Below are 13784 nucleotides of genomic sequence, written 5' to 3' on the forward strand. Positions count from 1 at the left end.
CAAAAAATATATGTGTATAAGAAAATGCATCATTACATACATCGATAAATTCTTAAGATGTTGATAAAAAATTGGTAGCTATAAATAATATCCTACAAGATCCTTGAGATATACACATAGATACTATACTCTTATACAATTTTATATGGTGTGATCTATAAAGGATAAAAATTCTTCTATTTTTCCTCATTGTTGATTAAAGATGTATGAGATGGAGATTTCTTGAAAAGAATATGAATATTTTGTAGGCTAAGAAGAATGATAAATCACATACATGTAAGAGAGAAAGAAAATATACAAATGAGAGCATATGAATAAATAAATTAAACTACTAAATATTATGAATAATGTTTGTACAAATAGTAAGAAGTGATTGTGGGTATTTAAGTCCAACCTAGGAGCCAATCTGTAGAACATCCTCCATGGCTAAGAGAGATTCAACACATGATATTATATTGAGAAGAGGTGATTAACAATGTATAATAGGCTCTTCTTAAATAGACAAAAGCAGCCAGGAAGAGTGGAAAAGTTTGAGAGTTGTGTCTCAACCTGGAGGAAGTAGGTTCAAGTAGAACTCAACAATATCCTCTATGACTAATATTATCCATCTACTTAATAAATGTGTTCACCTAAGTAAACTTAAGTAAATAGTAAATAGAATTAACTATTTTCTCCAACACCCCCCCTAAAGTGAAACTTAGGGAGGAATAATTAAATATGGATCCCAATTGCTAGGCCATTCTAGGTACCCATGTACATTCATAATGCAATGAAATGCAATCTCTCATAACCAGAGTAAAGGAGAAAAACCTTCTTCGAAAAAATTCCTCTATAAAAGAGAGAAATGGAATGATAAAAGGCAAAAATAAAGGAAGGAGGACTCCTCAAGACCCCCCAAGGAATATTTCCTTCACCCCTAACATTGATCATAACTGAATATAGCAAGGAGAAGCTAAAGGTTTAGTGAAGATGTCTACAACTTGGTGCTCCGTAGGCAAATAGTTACTCCAATGAAACTATACCATCTTGAATGAGTTGTCGAATGAAATGCATATGGATCTCAATATCATTAGTTCATTAATGCTCCAATGGGTTGCGATAAATATGTATGGCACTTTGATTATCATACCAATGAGCTATGGGATGATTAATAGGAAAGACAAATGCACCATCAATTTCTAAAGACAGAGAACCTCTTGACTAGCCAAGACGACTCCTTGATACATATCCTTAGTGGATGATAATGCAATAGTAATTTTCTTCTTACAAGTTCAAGCAACTAGACTAGAACCAAGACAAAAAACAAAGCTATAGGTAGACTTTTGATCATCAAAATCACCAACCCAATCTGAGTCAATGAAGCCCATAATTGTAGTATCACTTGACATGTTGTGAATTCCAAACTGTGTAGTGCCCTAAATGTACTGAAAGATATGCTTGGCTGCCTTCCAATGACTTTCATGAGGACCTTAAGGGAACTGAGAGACAAGATCAACTACAAAGGAAATATCAGGATGAAAATGTGTCTAGTATAAAAAGATACCAACCAACTGCCGATACAAGGTGACATCAAGCGATAGAGTCATGTAACTAGTAGACAATATATCACCTGACTGAAAAAGAGTAGGGGCTAGCTTGCAATTAGCCATCCTAAACCTCTAAAGGAAATCAAGAGTATATTTCTACTAAAAATAGGCACTCACAAAAGACTGATGAATTTGAAGACCAAGAAACTAATGTAGCAAACCAAGATCAGTCATATCAAAACACTCCATCAAAGATTTATGAGTATCTTTAATTATGGCAAGAAAAATTCCTAAGAGAACCGAGTCATCCACATAAAGAAAAAGAATGAGAAGATCCCCCCATTCCTTTGAATGTAAACTATAGGATCGGAGTGACATCTTGTGAATCTAGAAGTAAGCAAAAAGTTGTCCATATTCTCATACCAAGCTCGAGGAGCTTGTTTGAGACCATATAATTAATGTCAAAGCTTGCAAACAAGCGAAGAGGCCTACACAAAGCTAGGTGGTTGCTCCATATAGATCTCCTCATGAAGATCACCATGCAAGAAAGCACTTTTCACATCCATTTGATGCACTGACCAACTCTTAGATGCAACAGTAGAATGTACAAGATGAATGGAATCCATCTTGGATACAGGAGAAAAGATCTCAAAATAGTCAATAGCTTCAACCTAATAAAATCCTTTAACCACTAGAGGAGCCTTATACTTATACATAGAACCATCGGCTATAAATTTTGTATGATACACCCATTTGCACCGAACCAAATTTCTTCCCTAGGAAGAGAAACCAAATACTAAGTATGATTCTTCATCAAATAAGAATACCCATTCACCATACCACTATCTCATTCTGGAAATACCAAAAGAATTTGAAATTTTTTGAGAATTAGTAGAAACTGTATGACTCAAAAGACTGATAGTTAAAGTTTGGGAATGAGTACAACAAGTAGTTATGGAATAATGTGCAAGAGAACTTGCATCCTCAACAATTGTATGAGCCCAAAAGGGACGATTGGGTGTAGGTGAAGGAGAAGTAGAAGATGAAATAATGTTAATAACTAGACCAATACCATCATCAGGAACAACATCATCAGGAGCATAAACATCATCACCATCATCATCATCCCCTACAAGAAAAACATCATCTAAAGAAGAATTGGGAAGAAGGGATAGAGAGGTATGTGTTAGGGTTTAGGTAGATCCGAAGAAAATACAAATTAACAATATATGCATATACAAACATAAAAGGTGAAGAAAAATGCATAACATAGATAACATAGTGATTTAACATGGTTCACCCAAGATGGAATACATCCATAGAACACACCCGTCCAATGTTTTCTTATTATCTAGTAAATCAATACAACACCATTACCATGCCCTTTTACATTTCAACCACCTATAACAAGCAATTTTTAGGGAAAGGCTCAAAGTAGATTATTTTTATGGTATTTTCAAAGTCATATTTTTTTCAACAAAAAATGGCAAATTTTTTTCCTGATGAGGATACATAATGAGTGTACAGTAATTGCATGATTAGTCACCACATATCAACAATCTCCCCCTTGAAGATTCATGAGGTTCCACACCAAATAAGCTCCCACTTGGAGACAAATCAGGCTCCACACCAAACAATCTCCCACTTAGAGACTGATCATGGACGACATTGCTGAACTTGCATCTCCCACTAGATAAAACTCTTGGACTCAGTTGTTCCTTAATTCCATGATTTTCACTCAAGAAGGCCAAGAAAAACTAAGGAGGAATTAAATTCTCTCATGGGACTACCTTTGTGAACATATTTGTAGGATTGTCACTTGTATGAATCTTCTTAAGCTGTAACTACACATCCTCCAAAATAGACAGTATGAAGTGGTACTTGAGCTGAATGTGTTTTGTCCTCGAATGAAGAGAAGAATTATTTGCAAGATGAATGGAACTTTGTATATCAATATACAATCGGCTATCCTCCTACATCTGGCCCAATTCCTCTAGAAAAATTTGAATCCAAATCATCTTCTTGCTAGCTTCAGTAGCAGCTACATACTCAGCCTCAGTAGTTAAAAGCACAACAAAATTGTGTAGTCTAGAAATCCAACTAACTATAGTTCCCCCTATAGTAAAAACATACCATGTAGTACTCCTCCTTGTATCAATATCACCTACTAGATTGGAGTCAACATATCCTCATACAACAACATTTGATCCTTTGAAACAAAATGCCTTGCTAGAAGTACCTCTCAAATACTTGAGAATCTATTTGAAAATATTCCAATGTTGCATTCCTAGATTTCTCATATACCTATTCACTACTCCTATTGCATGTGCAATATCTGGTCATGTGCATACCATCGCATACTTCAGACTGCTAAAATATCATGAATATGGGATGTTGGACACTTTATTTACCCCTTCCTGTGTCTTTCAACACATCTCCATAGTCAATTTGAAATTACTAGCCAAAGCTATAGCAACTGGTTTTGCATTCTGCATACTAAATATTTTTAAAAACCTTCTTTATATACTCACTCTGGGCCATAGTTAATGTTCTATTTTTCCTATCCCATGAAATCCTCATACCACTTGAGGAATTTCTTAGATACACCCAACTCCTTCATAGAAAATGACTTTACTAATTTTTGTTTAAGTTCATTTATATGTTACATGTGAGACCAAGCAACAAGCATGTCATCAACATAAAGTAACAGGATAATATAACTGCCATTATCCAATCTCTTAAAATAAACACAATGACTAGAATGACATCTATGGTAACCTTGTTCAACCATGAAACCATCAAATTTTAAATACCATTTTTGGGGTGCTTTCTTTAAGCCATACAGACTCTTCTTCAACCTGACAAACACAATGCACCACTGAGAGGGGGGTGAATCAGTGGTTCTCAAAATTTTCCCATTGGTTGTCCTATGTGAGTATACTAGTTAACTGATCTAACTAAATTCAGACTTACCAATTAGAAAGGAGACTACTCATAAATGCACTCACACAAAGAGGACATCACATAACACCAACATATATGAGGAAAACTCAAGATGGGAAAAAACTCAGTGAGAAATTTTGCTGGAGTCTACTGCTCCAATTTAGCCTCATATTGGATCTCTAATTACAATGTTATGGGCACCAACCCAAGGAGCACCAACCCCTGATTTTAGGGTACCAACCCAAGGAGAACCAACCCCTAATTTAGGGCACCAACCTAAGGAGCTACAACCCCTACACCAAGCTACAACTCAGTGAAAACAAAATCACATTTTTATGCCAAATTTATCTTCTTGTTACAAATAGATTTTGTAACTCTTCTTCAAAAATATTTATTGGATCTTCTATCTAGCTCACTATCGGTTCTTTGCTAGACCTCACACTGCTGCAACCTTACTCTCTGATGGTTCTGCACTTTGTTCGTTCTGCTCTTTGTCAATTTTCTCTTCTCTCAGCTACTCTCCACCACCGGTCTTGATAACATAGTCAGATGTGTTGGATCTCAAATCAACAGTTTGGATAGGTTCTAAGGAAATTCCAACTCCTATGATCAAACCCTCCAATTGACTTGGCCAACTTATAGAGTGAACATATTTGGTCACTAACTCCCCCACTTTAGGCTCTGCAAGACCTAGGCGGGTATACCAATTCACTAGTGGCTTTCGATGACTAATGCTTTTTAAAGTAGATTGAGTATCCTAATCTAAATTCTTCCCTACTTCAGAATGGCATAGGTGTTAGGTCCCAGAGACAATTGAGACGGGGGGGGTGAATCAGTTGTCAAATAAATTTAAACCAAAAACAATTTAAACAACTTTAATGCTTAATACTGGTAAACCAGTCTTTTATGTCGGTAGATGGTTTCATTAGTTAATTATAGTACCGGTGAAGATTAATGCATGAAATAGAAAGATAATAACATCCACAACACATAACACCAATATTTGTATGTGGAAACCCTGTAAGGGGAAAAACCACGGTGCAAAACCTCACCCACAATCAAATGATACTACTGCAGATAGTATGTGTATACAAATGGGGTCTGCACATGCAGAAAGGCCAAGCACCTAGAGCTCACTGCTCAATCACAAATGGGAGTCACACTGACTACAATTGGATGGTTAAATCCAATAAGAATGTACTGTTCAAATATGCATCTTTCTATGCTAGATTCAGTACCGATGTAGTTCTGATTGCTTTAACAAAAACCTTATTTCACCTTCTAAATGATGTCTGCATGTATAGTTCTGCATAATTTTGCATATACCTTCACACAATTATTTTTTGCATCCCACACATAATCTTACAAATAAGATCTCACATTTATATCATAACCTAAGACCAATTTTAGTTGGTCAGCTCTAAAGGATATTACGATAAAATCAATTTACAAAAACAATGTCCAATGCAATAACCAATACAACATGTTGGCTTTAATGCATTTACAATAACAACAAAATCATCTCCAAAGCGTGTCGTGCTGATCTGGAATAGATAAGTCTGTTGGTGCTTAACCTGGACCTATTTGCCAGTAACAACAAATATGCAATTACGAATATGCCGATGAACAAAACTCCATGACAAAGTGTCCAAATGATATCTTAGACATAAACAAGTGATTTCCATGCCATTCCAAGTGCCGGTGTACCAGATACCGGTGACTGTGCATAAGTCACTTGCTTGCCGGTGAATGTTGTTGATTCTCCAAAGTGCCAGAGTTGATAAGTGTTAGTAGTTGTTGACATCAATGACAAAACCATACCAAAATACCAACAATCTCCCCCTTTAGCATTGATGGCAACACAAGATGGAAAAACCATCAAAGTGCCAAAACAGAGATGCCAAATACCAAAAACCAACAATCTCCCAAAAGAAATTTTAACCAGAAAAACAATCTCACCCCCTGAGAATAAGATGAATTTTTGTGTTTTTCCATATACCAATCTTTCCCCCTTTGACATCAAATTCCAAAGCGATATAAAAAATATTTTTTAGATACAAAATACCAACCAATTTACTATACCAACTACTCCCCCTGAGAAGTAGCTTCCTCATCAAAGCCAGAGTAAAAGATTTCTTTGTTAATTCCGTCGGTTGATGACAATCATCAACTATCTAAGTCACTACCGGTGAGGGTATGACCCCAAGCTGATCTCTTAGATATTCAAAAGTCCCCTTAGGCAGAGGTTTGGTGAAAATATCTGCAATCTACTCTTTAGTATTCACATAGACCAGTTTTACTTCTTTTGCTTCAACATTTTCTTTCAGAAAATTCCATTTGATAGAAATATGTTTAGTTTAAGAATGTAGTACTAGATTCTTAGATATATCAATTGCTGCAATGTTATCACAATAGATAGTTATAGGTTCCTTACATTTTACTTTTATGTCCTTCAACATTTGTTTAAGCCATAATATATGTGTACAGTTTGTTGCTGCTGCAACATATTTTGATTCTGTTGTTGATAAAGATATACAACTTTGTTTCTTACTCAACCAAGAAATTAATCTGCTACCAAGGAAAAATGCTCCACTGGTGGTGCTTTTTCTGTCATCCATATCTCCTACCCAATTTGCATCTGTGTATGCACATAACTCAAAGTTTTCATCTTTAGGGTACCATAAACCAAGATTTGTAGTGCCTTGTAAGTACCAAAAAATCGTTTTTACTGTTGATTCATGATTTTCTCTAGGATTACTCTGAAATCTTGAAACAATACATACTGTATTCATAATATTAGGTCTTGTTTGTGTCAAATACAATAAACCTCCTATCATAGATTTGTACCTGGTTGGATTAACAGGTGTTGACTCATCCCTTAGTGATAATTTGTCATTTGTAGTCATTGGTGTGCTTGTCGGTTTAGAGTTTTCCATGCCAAATTTCTTTAGTAACTCCTTTAAGTACTTCGATTGACTTAAGAATATGCCTTTATCAGTCTGTGAAATTTGCAATCCTAAAAAGAATTTTACTTCTCCAATCATTGACATTTCAAATTCTTGCTGCATTTCAATAGAAAAATCTTTACATAATCCATCTTCTCCTCCAAAGATTATAACATCAACAAAAACTTCTATAACCAAGATGTCATCATTAGTTACTTTATAGTATAAATTGTTGTCAGCATCACCTTTAGAAAAACCAATCTTCAAAAGATACTTATCTAATCTAGCATACCAAGCTCTTGGAGCTTGCTTCAATCCATACAAAGCTTTCCTTAATCTGCAAACCATATCTTTGTTTTCTATCAAGGAAAATCCATTAGGTTGTTCAATGTAAACTTCTTCTTGAAGATCTCAATTTAGAAATGCACATTTGACATCCATTTGATATACTTTGTAGTTTTTATGTGCTGCAAAAGCCAAGAATAATCTAACTGCCTCAATTCTAGCTACCGGTGCAAAGGTTTCATTGTAATCAATTCCTTCTTTCTATGAATATCCCTTACATACTAGTCTTGCTTTATTTTTGATTACTTTACCATCTTCATTAAGTTTGTTTCTAAATACCCATTTAGTTCCAATTACATTTTTGTCTTTAGGTCAGGGAACTAATGTACATGTGTTATTTTTCTCAATTTGTTCTAATTCTTCTTCCATAGCTCTAATCCAGTGTTTATCCTCATATGCTTCATTAATTGATGCAGGTTCAATTTGAGAAATAAGACAGACCTCTTCATTTGACAATCTTCCTCTTGTCATAACTCCTTTATACGTGTTTCCAATTATTTGATCTTCAGAGTGATTCAATCTTACATACTGGGGTGTCTTCATTTGCTATTGTTCCTCTGTAACAATGGAATTTTTAGATGATACCGGTGTAAATGGATCTTCATTTTGTGCCGGTGCATTCAATCTAGGTTCATTTGTCAATATCTCTATTGTTGGTTCAAAGTCTATATACCTTGAAGTTCCTCTGAATTGTTCATCAATCTTTACATTTGTACTCTCAACAATTTTCTGCAATCTTTTGTTAAAACATCTATATGCCTTTCTCTTAGATGAATAACCAAGAAATATTCCTTCATCACTTCTAGCATCAAATTTGCCAATATACTCATCTCTTCTAATATAGCATTTACATCCAAAAATTCTGAAATATTTAAGAGTAGGAGTAATACCAAACCATAGTTCATGAGGGGTCTTACCAGTTTCAGCTTTGATGTGAACTTTGTTAAATGTGTAGACTATTGTGCTTACTGCTTCTCTCCAATATACATGTGGTAGATTTGATTCAGACAACATATTTCTAGCTACATCCAAGACAGTTATGTTTTTCCTTTCCACAACTCCATTTTGTTGTGGTGTCCGAGGTGCTGATAGTTGTCTTCTAATTCCATTTACTTCACAGAATGCATTAAATTCCTTAGATGTAAATTCTCCTCCTTGATCTGATCTTAGACATTTGATTTTCTTACCGGTTTCATTTTCTACCATTGCTTTGAATAATTTGAATTTCCCAAGTGCTTCTGATTTTTCTCTAAGAAAGGTAACCCAACACATTCTAGAATAGTCATCAATGATTAGCATGAAATATCTATCACCTTGTAAACTTTTAGTTCTAGCTGGACCGCATAAGTCAGTATGAATTAAGTCAAGAGCATTATTGGATTTTTCTGGAATGCTTTTAAAAGTAGCTCTAACTTGTTTTCCAAATTGACATTCCTTACATACCAGATTGTGAGGTTTAACAATCTTAGGCAAATCTCTAACTGCCTTAGTAGTACTAATCTTCACAATGCAATCAAAATTTACATGACAAAGTCTCTTATGCCATAGCCAACTTTCATCAATATGTGCAATCAAGCATATCTTTTCATTATTATTCAGATGAAAGATATTACCTCTAGTCTGATTACCAGTTGCAATTTCCAAACCAGATCTGTTCATAATTTTGCATTTACCATTTTTGAATTGTAACTGAAATCCTTTTTCAACTAATTGACCAACACTCAAAAGATTATGTTTTAAAACTTCAACATAGTAAACATTATTAGTATTGTGCTTACCATCAAGAGATATTGTACCTTTTCCTTTGATCAAACAAGCTTTATCATCTCCAAATCTTACCAGACCTCCATTATGTTTCTGAAAAGTCAAGAATTTGCTTTTATCACCAGTCATGTGATGTGAGCATCCTAAATCAATGATCCATTCATCTTTAATTTCAATTTTATCTATCAGGGCCTACTCTACCGGTTGAATACTAAGTGTCAGTTGATCTTCTCTTATAGCAGCAAAGACCCATCCATCGTCTGTCGGATCCTCATCAGAATCATCAGTGACTCCTTCATCAGCAAGATAACAAGATTTGTCTTTATTCTTCTTAAATTTGTATCTCTGATATTCAGGGTTAAGTTTGTATGTTCTTCTAGCTTCTTCTCTTAGTCTAGCATGTCTATCAGGGTATCTTGAAGCCATATGACCAATCTTATTGCAGTTAAAACATTTAAAGGGTGCTTTACCTTCATACTTACTCCCAATTGGACCTTTAGGCATTTTTCTTGCAAATAGTGCTTCAAGTTCTTCAAGTTATCTTGCATAAAAGGCTTTCCAATCAAATTTGTCAAATGATGGTGTAGATGATGTTGATGCCTTAAAAGATAAGTCTGCTTTTATAGTAGCAACAAGACCAAATTTCTCAATTTCAAAGGCTGAAAGTTTTCCAATCAATGTATCCCTAGTTACTGATGTGTTAGGCATTGTTCTTAGTTCATTTATAGTAGTAACTTTCATTTTGTATGCTGGTGGAAATCCTCTTAAAACTTTTGAAACAATTTCATCTTCACTTAAGGTTCCTCCACAACATTTAATACCTAAAACAATTTCATTGACTATTTCCATAAAAGCAGAAATTCTTTCATCTTCTTCGATTTTCAGATTTTCATACTTGACCCGGAAGCTTTCCAGTTTTGCAATTTTGACTATGGAATCTCCTTCATTCAATGTTTCCAAATGATCCCAAATAGCTTTAGCAGTAGACCTATCTGATAATCCCATGATTTGTTGATCTCATAATGCGCTCAAGAGTGCTTCTCTTGCCTTGCAATCATTCTCTTCATCTTTAGCCAAGTTAGGTGGATTAGGTTGACCTTGAGTAGGAGCAGTAAAACCATTCTTTGTAACTTCCCAGATATCCTTCCCAATGAAATTGAGATGTGTCTCCATCTTGATCTTCCATATCTCATAGTTGGTTCCATCAAGTTTAGGACTGTCCTTCCTGAAATAGTTAGAAGACATTGGATCTCCTCAAGCTGTTAAACTTTTGCAAAAAGAGGACTCTGCTTTGATACCAATTGTTAGGTCCCAGAGATAACTGAGAGTGGGGGGTGAATCAGTTGTCAAATAAATTTAAACCAAAAACAATTTAAACAACTTTAATGCTTAATACCGGTAAACCAGTCTTTTATGCTGGTAGACGGTTTCATTAGTTAATTACAGTACCGGTAAAGATTAATGCATGAAATAGAAAAATAATAACATCCACAACACATAACACCAATATTTGTACGTGGAAACCCTATAAGGGGAAAAAGCATGGTGGGAAACCTTACCCACAATTAGATGATACTACTACAGATAGTATGTGTATACAAATGGGGTCTGCACATGCAGAAAGGCCAAGCGCCTAGAGCTCACTACTCAATCACAAATGTGAGTCACACTGACTACAATTGGAAGGTTAAATCCAATAAGAATGTAATGTTCAAATCTACATCTTTCTATGTTGGATTCAGTACCAGTGTAGTTCTGATTGCTTTAACAAAAACCTTATTCACCTTCTAAATGATGTATGTGTGTATAGATCTACTTAATCTCGCATATACCTTCACATAATTATTTTTCGCATCCGACACATGATCTTACAAATAAGATCTTACATTTATATCATGACCAAAGACCAATTTTAGTAGGTCGACTCTAAAGGATATTACAATAAAATCAATTTACAAAAACAAGGTTCAATGCAATAACCGATACAACATGTCGGCTTTAATGCATTTACAATAACAACAAAATCATCTCCAAAGCGTGTCATGCTAATCTGGAATAGATAAGTCTGTTGGTGCTTAACCTGGACCTATTTGCCGATAACAACAAATATGCAATTACGAATATGCCGATGAACAAAACTCCATGACAAAGTGTCCAAATGACATCTTAGACATAACCAGGTAATTTCCATGCCATTCCAAGTGCCGATGAACATCATATCCTGTTGGTGTACCAAATACCGGTGACTGTGCATAAGTCACTTGCCTACCGGTGAATGTTGTTGATTCTCCAAAGTGCCAGAGTTGATAAGTGTTAGTAGGTGTTGACATCAATGACAAAACCATACCAAAATACCAACAATAGGTTCCTAGGATAAGTGATTTTAGATGAGTTCAAGATTGTTGTTGTGGAAGCTATTCGATCTTTGTACTTGAAATTTACATGTATGTATACTATTGCTAATTGGTTCTATGAGTCCTACTCACTTATCCTATAGTTTTAATGTAAAGGTAATTAATATGGTAAAGGTTGTGATTTGTGAATGACCAGTGTCTTTCTTGTCATTTGGGCTACAGAGTCTTATATTTCCCTAGGATTTAATGTATGATTTGTGAGATAGTTTTTAAACCTACCCCCTTTGGTAAATCTGTCAGTTATTGTTTCTTATGAGATCTATTAAATGTTTATATCATAAACCACCTAAATGAATTTAACCCTAACCTTAAGGGACCATTCAAGGAAGAACTACAAGGAACAATTACAATCCACGAGTAGATCTTTTTAATCCAAATTTATAATATAGGAACATAGAATTTGCTGTAAGAATACAAATAACCTTATCTCCTTTAAATAATATCACAAACAACTACCTACAGAAAATGAGATAATCTACAGCACATATGCAAAAGAAAATGACTGATTCTATTAAAAACTTCAAAAATGGTACAATAGTATTATCCAAAGTTTATATTATATTTATTTATCTCCCCTTCATATCTACATTTTTTAACCACTTATATATGTGGTTTAATGGGCACCATAACCCTTTTTGGGTGAAAAGTCACCATTTTACATTAAAATTAACAAAACCCTTTGAAATTAATATGCAAACTAGTTAGCCAATAACCTTTCTTTAAGCTATGTTTCGGGTTTATGTTTGGTTGGCAGCCTTAAACTTCAGGTATCAATATGAAATTGTGTATGGTGGTAGGAAACATCCACTTCTAAAATGGGTCTTCATCAGATTTTATATTTTCATACATTTTCATTCCAAGGAGACATATTCTTGCATGCAGGTTGAAATAAGAGGCTTTTCAGCCTTCTTACGGTCTTTTGTATGGTCTACAGCCAAAAAACACATTATATAGATCTAATATTTTTACTGGAGCTTGGAAACTTGATTGTATGAAATGGGTATTTCTTATATTTTCATTTTTCATTCATTTTAATTCTCTTTTCATATCATCTTTTCTACAAATAAAAAACACTAGTCTTTCATGGGGTCCATTTGAATTAATTTATTCACATCCTCCTTTACTCTACTTGTTCAAATCATTAACCGTCCATTATGTGTCATTTCCATGAAGTGACCATAATTTTTAATAGTAGGATGCTTGAAATTATTTGGAAATTTGAAGGCCCAACAAGATGTCTGCCATCTGAAACTTGATGGTTCTCAACTTCCCTTCCCTATAATCTCCTATGGCTCTTCTCTTTCGATTTAGTCACCAATGCTATACTTCTCTCATAGTCCTATTTATAGACTACTGGTTGCCTCACTATTCAGTAGCTCTCTTCAATGATTTTGGCTTACATATTTATCAACTTGTTCTCCTGCCAAAAGCCAATTCAAATTTCAGGCGTTAGGGTTTGCATCATCGATCATGAGGCATACTCGATCTGATCAAATCTCATCCAATCTCATCTCCTAGACAACTACTTGCACATCACCACCATTAATGTGCCTTCTAATATACATTTTTTATGTTTAGTAAACACAAACTTTTTTCTCGACCTCCTTTTATCAATTACATTTAGTGATCTCATAGTTGCCTTTACCAAATCCAATCTACAGTGAATGTCTTTCATCAATGATGGCATCACCTAGATCTTCAGTTTGCATTGAGCCGCAAACCCTTTGTAACTCCTTTGTGATTATAATAGTCAACATTTAATGTTGACCAACCACCACCTACCTCACCGACATGGAACTTCACCAACCTTTGTGATATTTGCCACTTCAACTCGACATGGCATCCTT

The sequence above is a fragment of the Cryptomeria japonica genome, chromosome 2 (genome assembly GCF_030272615.1).
Source record: "Cryptomeria japonica chromosome 2, Sugi_1.0, whole genome shotgun sequence".
In the NCBI taxonomy this organism is placed as follows: Eukaryota; Viridiplantae; Streptophyta; class Pinopsida; order Cupressales; family Cupressaceae; genus Cryptomeria; species Cryptomeria japonica.